The 9,551-nt window shown below is 42.7% G+C and overlaps 1 long non-coding RNA gene across 2 annotated transcripts in view; it reads left to right on the top strand.

Moving 5' to 3' along the window:
* Positions 1–448: 448 nt before the first annotated feature.
* The window catches only part of LOC136395124 (uncharacterized), an 86,163-nt gene continuing 77,060 nt past the window's right edge, over positions 449–9,551 (top strand). Inside the window, exon 1 of one of the 2 annotated variants that reach the window (XR_010749274.1) lies at positions 449–663. This is a non-coding gene — a long non-coding RNA (uncharacterized lncRNA). The remainder of the gene's footprint in view (positions 664–9,551) is intronic. The other variant, XR_010749275.1, reaches the window with a different exon arrangement.

The raw sequence follows: 9,551 nt of genomic DNA, 5'->3' as shown, positions 1-9,551 counted from the left end.
AACAAGTTACACGTGGGTGCCCCTTTATGCCTTGCTGCCAGATTTTGGAGTCTGGACTTCAGCTCTCCGGTTTCCACGAAAGGCTCCAAGTCCGTGCGCAGTCAGCCCAAAGTCTGCACGCACTCTCCGATTTCTCCATTCCTTTTGTTAAGTGTGGTCTGGGTATTCAGGAGCACGGTGACTAGTAGGATTACCAGATTTAGCAGGTAAAAATACAAGACGCCCAGTTAAATCTTAAATCCCGATGACTTTTTTTTTTAAGAACAAGAGACACACATATACTAAAAAATTCGTTTATTCGAAATTCGAACTTAACTGCACGTTCTGTATTTTATCTAACCGCAGCTTAATTTTTATTGAAAATGATTTGTTAATTTAGGACAAAATTCCCCGGGAGGCAAAAAGTAACTTGTCCGGGCAGGGAGCAGAGGTGGCTCACGGCAGTTGGCCTTTAAGAGGAAAAAAAAAGGGACCCACAAGTCCCGGGAGCCTGCGCATTAAAGCAAGCGGGGCAGCGGCTTTCCCGCCCGTTTCCTGCAGAGGGGAACACTGTGGCCACGCCGCGGGGTGGGGCGCAGATGGCCGTGTCCTTGCCAGGCAGGAAAGGAGGTGCCGGCAACTTGACACCCCAGATGCCAGTCCAACGTGTCTGCTTAGACGGCGGTAAGTGCCGCCATTTTCTCTACGGGCAAAGACCGGGAGAAGTCAGGGGCCTCACTTTGCCCCGTTAATCGGACTTGGGGGCAGAGCTCGCGGCCTCAGCATTTTGGTGACGTGGAAGCGGGGGTTCCCCCTTTTTGGGGGGTTGATTCCTAGTGACACGTCGAAGCTAGCTAAGGCGAGGAAAGGGACGACGCCTCTGTCCCGGATGTAAGATGGCGGCGCGGGGGCGGGGCCAGCGCGCGGTCACGTGCCGGGAGCAGTGTATGAGCGGCCTTAAGGGATCTCTATGTGGTTGGTCCCGGCGCACTGGAGCGGCGAGGCGGCTCGAGTGTACGCGCGCAGCCGCCGCCGCCACCGCCGCCACCGCTGCTTGGCTGGGTTTCAGTTTTACGGGGTTTTGTTTTATTCTCGCCTCCTGCAGAGGCGGACGAGATTACCCCCCAAAGGTCCTGGCGACTGTGCGGCTGGGGACTTCGGAGCTGTCCCTCGCTTTCTTACGGCGGCGCCGGTGTCCGCCGCTGCGGGGAGCGCCCCGGGCGTGCAGCCGTGTGGAGAGCGGGCCGGCAGCGGACGTGGAAGCGTGGATCTACTGGTGGCCTAGCCGCCGCCCAGCCCCCACAGGGGGCTCCGCGCGGGGAGGGGGCGCGCGGAGCTCTTGGCGGGCGAAGCGCGGGAACGCCGCTCCGTGCCGCTCGGGAACCGTCTGGTCCAGGTGGCTGCGCTGTGGCCGCCCCTCCTGCTTTTGCTTGGTCCGGAGACGAGCTCCTCGGGTAGTGGCGGGAGCCGCTGCCGCCGCCAGGGTCCCCGCGCACCTTTTCTGTTTCCAGGGCGGCCGGTTAGATACAGGAGCCCGTGGCGGCCAGGCCAGCTCCGCCCCGGGTGCCGGCGCCGCCTGTGATCCCCGGGGCGGCCGGGCGGGGCCTCCGGCGGGCGCGGGCCGGCAGCCGTCGTCGGCAGCGGAGGACGGATGGAGGAGCGCCGGAGCCGCTTCGCTCGCCCTCGGCGTGGGCCGGCGCCTCCCGACACCATGGCCCTGGCTGAGGTAGTAGTTTGTGCTGTTGGTCGGGTTGTGACATTGCCCGCTGTGGAGATAACTGCGCAAGCTACTGCCTTGCTAGTGCTGGTGATGCTCAGCGCCGCGGAGGACAATGGCTGGGAATCCCCTTTGTTTTCCGGGGCGCGGGGACAGCCCGAAGTGTCCCGGCTCCCGGCGCGCTCGGCCAGTGCGGAACCGTTCCTGCTGTACTTTCCCGGAGGGAGGAGGCAATTGCGAGACAGGGGCGGACGGGGACATTATTAAAGCGGAGGAAAGAGCTAAGCCTTTGGCTTCGCTTTTTTACTCTTGAAGGAGTGAAACTGTAAGATAATGACAACTTTCGACTCTAAATTATTTCAACTCTTCTTCCAGTAGATGTTCAATTTAGTTTCTACTCGTTTTAGTTCGTCCTGTAGCTGTAGGTCGGCGTAGTGGAAACTGTCCTCGTGCAGAACTGGCATTGGGAGCAGAATAGGAGACCCATTAATTACAAAGTTTATGCCTTAAAACATTAAATCTGGCTTTTTGATATGTTCCCTTGGTAAATATGAGTTTTTTAAATGTACAACAAGAGCAATTAAAAGTTTGTATTTAAACTTTGTTAGCAGTTCCTTTAGTGAGAAGCTTGAATTTATAGTTAAATTCACTTTTGAGTATTTTTAGTGAGGCAAATAAATTCTTTCTACAGTGTGCTGAGTGGCATTTTTTTCTTTTAGTTTAACTTTGATGATTCAAATTGTGTGGTGGTGGGTTGTTTTGGTCTTTGATTTTCATTTTAAGTGATAAATTTTTATATCATTTTGTTTTTTGCATTGCATTTTAGAGTGGGCAGAAAGGATCTAGTTGGGAGATCAAAGTATGGTTTCTGAATATTTGGTGTTTAAAATCTAACGCCCATTTTGATTCCTGATGTACCACTACTGCAAATATGAAAATACAATTGTTACAAAGAAAACTTAATATGGATAGCTAATGAAATTACTTGATATTTTAAATACCCTGAAGTCTGGGTGGAAAGGAAAATTATTTAAATTTTAATTCACTAAAATACATCAATTGTAAATTTTAGTACTTTTCTTAAATTGACTTGGTTTTGATTTGTACAGACTATTTAGTTTTGAATGTAATGAAATGACAAACAATTTTCCATGGTTTAATTTTTGATGCTTCATTGAAGGCAGCAATTCTGTTAAGGCGGCACATAGAAAAACTTTAAAAGCCAACTGAATCCTTTCTGTCCCCTTCAATAGGAGTCTGATTGATGCTTTGTAATTCAAAAGTGATCTAATAAAGTGTTCCTTGATTTGGTTTGGTTTAGCTTTGAGCCATAATCTTACTCAATCTGATTTCATCTGAATGGAGCTGCCTTGTGGGAAGAGCAACATAAAACCTTACAGTGAATCTTGAAATGCAAGAAATACTTGAATGTTGGGTCTTTGAGCTTACTTTTATTCATATAAAAGTAAATTTAGGACTTTATTGTGCCAGTTCTTTTAAATGATGAAAATCTTGGTACTACTTCAAATCTTGATTTATGAAGAAATAATCAAAATTCTAATTGTACTGTAAGAACTTTAATTTTCCAGAACAATCAAGTTAACTCTCATCCAACAGAGGTCATTGCCTTTCCCACAATACTGATTTTTTTTTTTTACATTTTATAGAGGATCAAAAGTTGTTCATCTGTATCTCAAAATATTACGGATTCCACCAATAACTTACAGAACTTTAATGGATAAGTGGATAGGAAACAATACTATTCAAATAAAGTATTCATAGTTTACCTTCAGCTTTTTTTTTTTTAATTAGTTTATTTTTAGATTTTACTTACTCATTTTAGAGAGAGGGGAGAATTTTAGAGAGAGGGGAGAGACGGGGAGGAGGAACAGAAAGCATCAACTCCCATATGTGCCTTGACCAGGCAAGCCCAGGGCTTTGAACTGGTGACCTCAGCTACCAGGTCGATGCTTTACCAGCGGTAGTCAACCTTTGTATACCTACCAACCACTTTTGTATCTCTGTTAGTAGTAAAATTTTCTAACTGCCCACCGGTTCCACAGTAATGGTGATTTATAAAGTAGGGAAGTAACTTTACTTTATAAAATTTATAAAGCAGAGTTACAGCAAGTTAAAGCATATAATAATTACTTACTAAGTACTTTATATCGGATTTTCACTAAGTTTGGCAGAATAAATCTTTATAAAACAACTTACTGTAGTTAAATCTATCTTTTTATTTATATTTTGGTTGCTCCTTTACCGCCCACCATGAAAGCTGGAACGCCCACTAGTGGGCGGTACAGACCAGGTTGACTACCACTGCTTTACCAACTGTGCCACTGCAGGTTAGGCTTTCCTCATCTTTTAAAGTAAATTTCATCCAAAACTATATTGCCCACATGGTAGGAACATATTTGAATTGTTGGATGTAAAGATTGATATGTTCTTGTTTGCTAAGTTACAAGACAAAATACTGCCACAGCCAGCTTGTTTTTAATACCATAGTTCTATTTCTGCTTTAATCTCCAGTCTTACAAATGTATCAGCCTTTCACATTTATATTACACAGTGGTGAAAGTTACCTACTTGAACATATGTACCAGTGACAGTTTGCTGTAAGATGAATTTGTCTTATCAAAAGTACACCTTTCCAGTCTTGGTATTTTTGACATTTGGCACAATTAGCTTTTTTGTTACAGACCTGTTGTCAAGCATTTAAGTAATTTGTGTTAGCAGAAAGCCACTAATTGGAAATGATATGGTAGTATTTTGAGTGCCCTTCTCAATAAGTACCAGACCAAAGGAAAGCTGGGTTATGGTAACAACATTTTAATAAAGGTCCTTGTCAATTGTTGTTGGGACTATAAGTGTTACTGTTATATGGGACACCTGGAGAATCTTCTTAGGTAACAGTTATGCTTCATGCCCCAAAGTGAGAGTTCCTGATTGTTAATCTTATATATAAAAACTTTATAAGCTTTTTGAAAATAAAATTACCTTTTGGCAGGTAGGTAAAACTGACCAGAAAGGATGCACTCAGACCGTACGTACTGTGTCTTGTGGAGTAGCCCCAAAAGAATTGCTAGATGAATCTGACAGCATAGATGAGCTCTTAAGTGTATAGGAACAAGGAGCCAAGAAAGCTGAGATTTCTAACTACATCCTCTCCACCTATTGTTTATCTGAAGTAAAGAAAGCGACAAAGGAAGTACTATTCTCCCACTGAATACTACACTGCTCACAAAAATTGGGATATTTTATCGCTTCATATTCATTTTGAAGTATCCCCTAATTTTTGTGCGCAGTATATATAATTTCTGCAGTGAGCCCTGGCTGGATAGCTCAGTTGGTTAGAGCATTGTCCCAAAGTGCAGAGGTTGCCAGTTCCATCCCTGGTCAGGGCACATATAGGAACAGATGGATGTTCTGTCTCTTCCACCCTCTCCCTTCTCTCTAAAATCAAACATTTAAAAATAATTACAACGAAAGGTAGTAGGACAGTTGTCTTTCAAAAGTGAATTAGGCCTGACTAGGCAGTGGCACAGTGGAAAGAGCGTCGGACTGGGATGCAGAGGACCCGGTTCGAGACCCCGAGGTCGCCAGCTTGAGTGCAGGCTCATCTGGATTGAGCAAAAGCCCACCAGCTTGGACCCAAGGTCGCTGGCTCCAACAAGGGGCTACTCGCTCTGCTGAAGGCCACGGTCAAGGCACATATGAGAAAGCAATCAATGAACAACTAAGGTGTCACAACGCGCAATGAAAAACCAATGATTGATGCTTCTCATCTCCGTTCCTGTCTGTCCCTGTCTATCCCTCTCTCTGACTCACTCTCTGTCTCTGTAAAAAAAAAAGAGGATAGATAGGTAATACCCAAGAGGAAAATTATGTCCCTTGTAAAATCTAAAAAGCCATAGGTGCCACTGATATGTGAATAAGACAAAATATTAAAGTCACATGAATGATTATTTAAGCAGTGCATTTAAGTGTTAGGTATTACTGTTAGGCACCATGGGAAAAACCTTAATTTTATGGCTAGATCACTGCCCTAAAGGAATATGCAGTTAGAAAAGTTCCAACATGAAGTGCTTAAGGAAAACATCAGTGACCTACTTCACCTTTGAGACCAGGCAGGGAAAAAGTGGGTGAAAGCTGAAGGGAGAGAAGTAGAGAGCGCTTAGATCGTGTATCTTAGGTGTCTTGTTTGTAGCCTCCAGTTGTCATTCTACAAGTGAAATCGAGATCTCGGAAATGAGCAATACAGTTGTAGATGATGATGGTACTCCGGGTGGCTTACATTTTAAAATTTGTTTTATATGCTACTAATATGCTGGGATGTTACCTGAATGAATTTTAACTGCAGTGCTACTAGTTCCATATGGAATAGTGTGCTTTCATACCTCAAGTTGGGAGATTTTTATTGTTATTTTCATTTTAGTTACCTTTCTTTAAAAGAGCTATTTTGTGCCCTGGCCATGTAGCTCAGTTGGTTAGACCACTGTCCTAATAAACCAAGGTTGCGGTTCAATTTCCAGACAATGGCATATACAGGAGTCAACAATGAATGCATAAGTATTCAATAAGTGGAACAACAAATCACTTCTTTCCAATCTCTCTAAAATAAAAAATTTTTAAAAGCTGTTTTGTTCAGATGTAATGTAATTGTGCCTACACAGATTTCTGGCTACTAAAGTTTGACACCCAACAGTACAAATTGTGTCTTTTAATTAAATTATGAACAAACCTAAGATATGTCCTGTGTTGATTTTCAAGGGTAAGTTACTAGTTCTTTCTTATCCAACCTCAGCACTTTCTGAAAATACATCATTTGCTCTGAGTCAGGTTTCAAATTCCATTAGTTCCATTATAATTGAGAGTGTTATCATGGGTGTCAGAGTTTCTCAGGAGGCCATGTAATGTTAAAAGTCAAGTAAATTAGGGACTAAAAAGTGTCTATGGACATTGGCAATTTAGATCACGTATTTGTGTTTTCTGTTAGAAATAAAAAATTTCTTAACTGCTCTTTCTGGTTAAGTAACCAACTACAATGACATGATCTAAATTGTGTGTTGTTTCATAACACTTTGAACATAAACTAACAAAAAAGTTACGATTCAGAAGTTGCTGTTTCACCCTGACCAGATAGCTCAGTTAGGTTAGAGCTTGTTTCAAAGCACAGAGGTTGTAGGTTCTATTCCTGGTCAGGGCACATACAGGAACAACTCAATGTTTCTGTCCCTTCCTCTCTAGCTAAAATCAGAGGTTGCTATTTCAGTATTCTGCACACAGTATATTTAAAAACCCTCTTTAAACAGAAAAGCATATAGTTGTAAGGCATAGGCTAATTGTAGTAGCAGCACTGACTTAATATTATCCGAATAGATGACAGAAAGGTGACTAAACTCTGAAAACAAGTATATAAAAAAATGGAAATATTTTCCTGTTTTTAAGGAACATTTACCTACTATATATTTATACTGCACAAAAATTAGGGGACATATCAAAATGAGTATGAAGCAATAAAATATCCCCTCATTTTTGTGAGCCGTATAATAGGACTTTAGGTGAATTATCAGTGAAGATAATTCTATTTGTCTTTAATTTCTTTTTTAGTGAATGAAACTCATACATAATATGTTCCAGATAAATCCATTTATTTTATTTAACAAGTATGTTGAGTACCTGCTCTATACTAGGGAATACACAGTAGACTAAAATCTTTGCCCTTAATGGAATGTGTATTCTAAAGGCAACACATTTGTCTACTATAATAATAAACATGTATAGAGCACTATCATGTGCCACCCGGGTTCCACTCTGGCACTTAACTAGAGTCCTCGCTCCAGAACTGCTAGTGGTAATGTAGTTTTTAGAAAAAGTTATTTCCATTGATTTTTGTTATTAATTGCATCTGCATTAAAAAAATTATAGTTGTTTTGGCCCAGTGGAGCATCACAAAATGTTATATGCACAATCTAGATTTCTTCAGAGGGTAGTCAGACATGACAGTTTTGTGATGTACATTCTAAACATAAGTTTCAAAAAGGAAGACTGCCTATATGAGTAGGGTGTTGAGCTGTCCTCATAGAATGCATCTCCCTAGAACAGGAGTGTTGGGTTATTGTAATGGTACAAGCCATGGAGAACTGATTATGAGCATTGCTGGGATTGCGTACAGGAAAGAAAATCAAGTATTTAATCCTGCTTTATACACTACAAACTAGACCACAGGACAGGGGTCGGGAACCTTTTTGGCTGAGAGAGCCATGAACGCCACATATTTTAAAATGTAATTCCATGAGAGCCATACAATGACCCCAGTACATTATGCATTATCCAATAAAAATTTGGTGTTGTCCCAGAGGACAGCTATGATTGGCTCCAGCCACCCGCAACCATGAACATGAGCGGTAGGAAATGAATGGATTGTAATACATGAGAATGTTTTATATTTTAAACATTTTTTTATTAAAGATTTGTCTGCGAGCCAGATGCAGCCATCAAAAGAGCCACATCTGGCTCGCAAGCCATAGGTTCCCGACCCCTGCCTCAAGGTAACTATAGTTGTGAGGGAAACTTTTTCATTATAGAATAATTCCAGCTTAAAAATACAGATGATATGATAGAAATAAGACTGACATTTTGCAGCAGCTAATGAGATAATCAAGCGAGGCCTCCTCAATGGCTTTTAAAGCTGTTAGGTGGAATGCTGATGGGGAGCTCTCAGGTATGGGTCAATCTGACGCCTAAACCCACTGATCAATCCTCATGTTACAAAAACAGGGATAACGAGACATTCTGTTCTTCCTCAACACCATCCATGAAGTTCAAAAAATTGAACTACCCAAGTTTCTCGCTCTGACTACCAGTTTATAGGACAAGTGACCTGATCTTTAAAAATAAATTTTGAATAAAGGAGGGAGAAGGGGAACCAATAGACCAAAAATAAACTTTTTTTAAATTCCAGCTGTAGTAGTAATTCTCTGTGGCTCACTAATATATAGAGTTGACATTTGAACAACATGTATTTGAACTATAGGGTCCACTTGTGCACGAATTTTTTTCAATATACAGTCAGCGCTCTATTTCCAGGTTTCCATCCATGGATTCATCAAACTAGATGACTACTTTCTGTCCACCATTGGGAATTTTCAGGTGGGTGGGCTGACTATATGCATTGATCTTTGCCATTTTCATATATGGGATTTGGGCATCTGCAGATTTTGTTATCTGTGGACACCAAGCAACAACTGCCATTAAATTTGGGGGGGAGTCAGGCTCTGGCCGGTTGGCTCAGTGGTAGAGCGTCAGCCTGGTGTGCAGGAGTCCCGGGTTCGATTCCTGGCCAGGACACACAGAAGAAGCGCCCATCTGCTTCTCCACTCCTCCCCCTCTCCTTCCTCTCTGTCTCTCTCTTCCCCTCCTGCAGCCAAGGCTCCATTGGAGCAAAGTTGGCCCGGGCGCTGAGGATGGCTCTGTGGCCTCTGCCTCAGGCGCTAGAATGGCTCTGGTTGCAACAGAGCGACGCCTCCTGGTGGGCGTGCCAGGTGGATCCCGGTCGGGCACATGCGGGAGTCTGTCTGACTGCCTCCCCGTTTCCAACTTCAGAAAACTACAAAAAATAAAATTGGGGGGGAGTCAAAAGTTATATGTGGCTTTTGGACTGCGTGGGAGGCCCTGCCCCTAACCCCCATCTTGTTCAAGGGTCCACTGTACATACAATATAGGAGATAGGTAATTACACTGCTCACAAAAATTAGGGGATATTTTATAGCTTCCTATTCATTTTTAAATATCCCCTAATTTTTGTGAGCCGTATATTAACATGTCACATTAAAACCAAGAAGAGCCTGAA

The sequence above is a fragment of the Saccopteryx leptura genome, chromosome 2, assembly GCF_036850995.1.
Source record: "Saccopteryx leptura isolate mSacLep1 chromosome 2, mSacLep1_pri_phased_curated, whole genome shotgun sequence".
Classification (NCBI taxonomy): domain Eukaryota; kingdom Metazoa; phylum Chordata; class Mammalia; order Chiroptera; family Emballonuridae; genus Saccopteryx; species Saccopteryx leptura.
The sequence above is the reverse complement of the archived record's forward strand: the minus strand, read 5'-3'. Positions and strand labels throughout refer to the sequence as shown.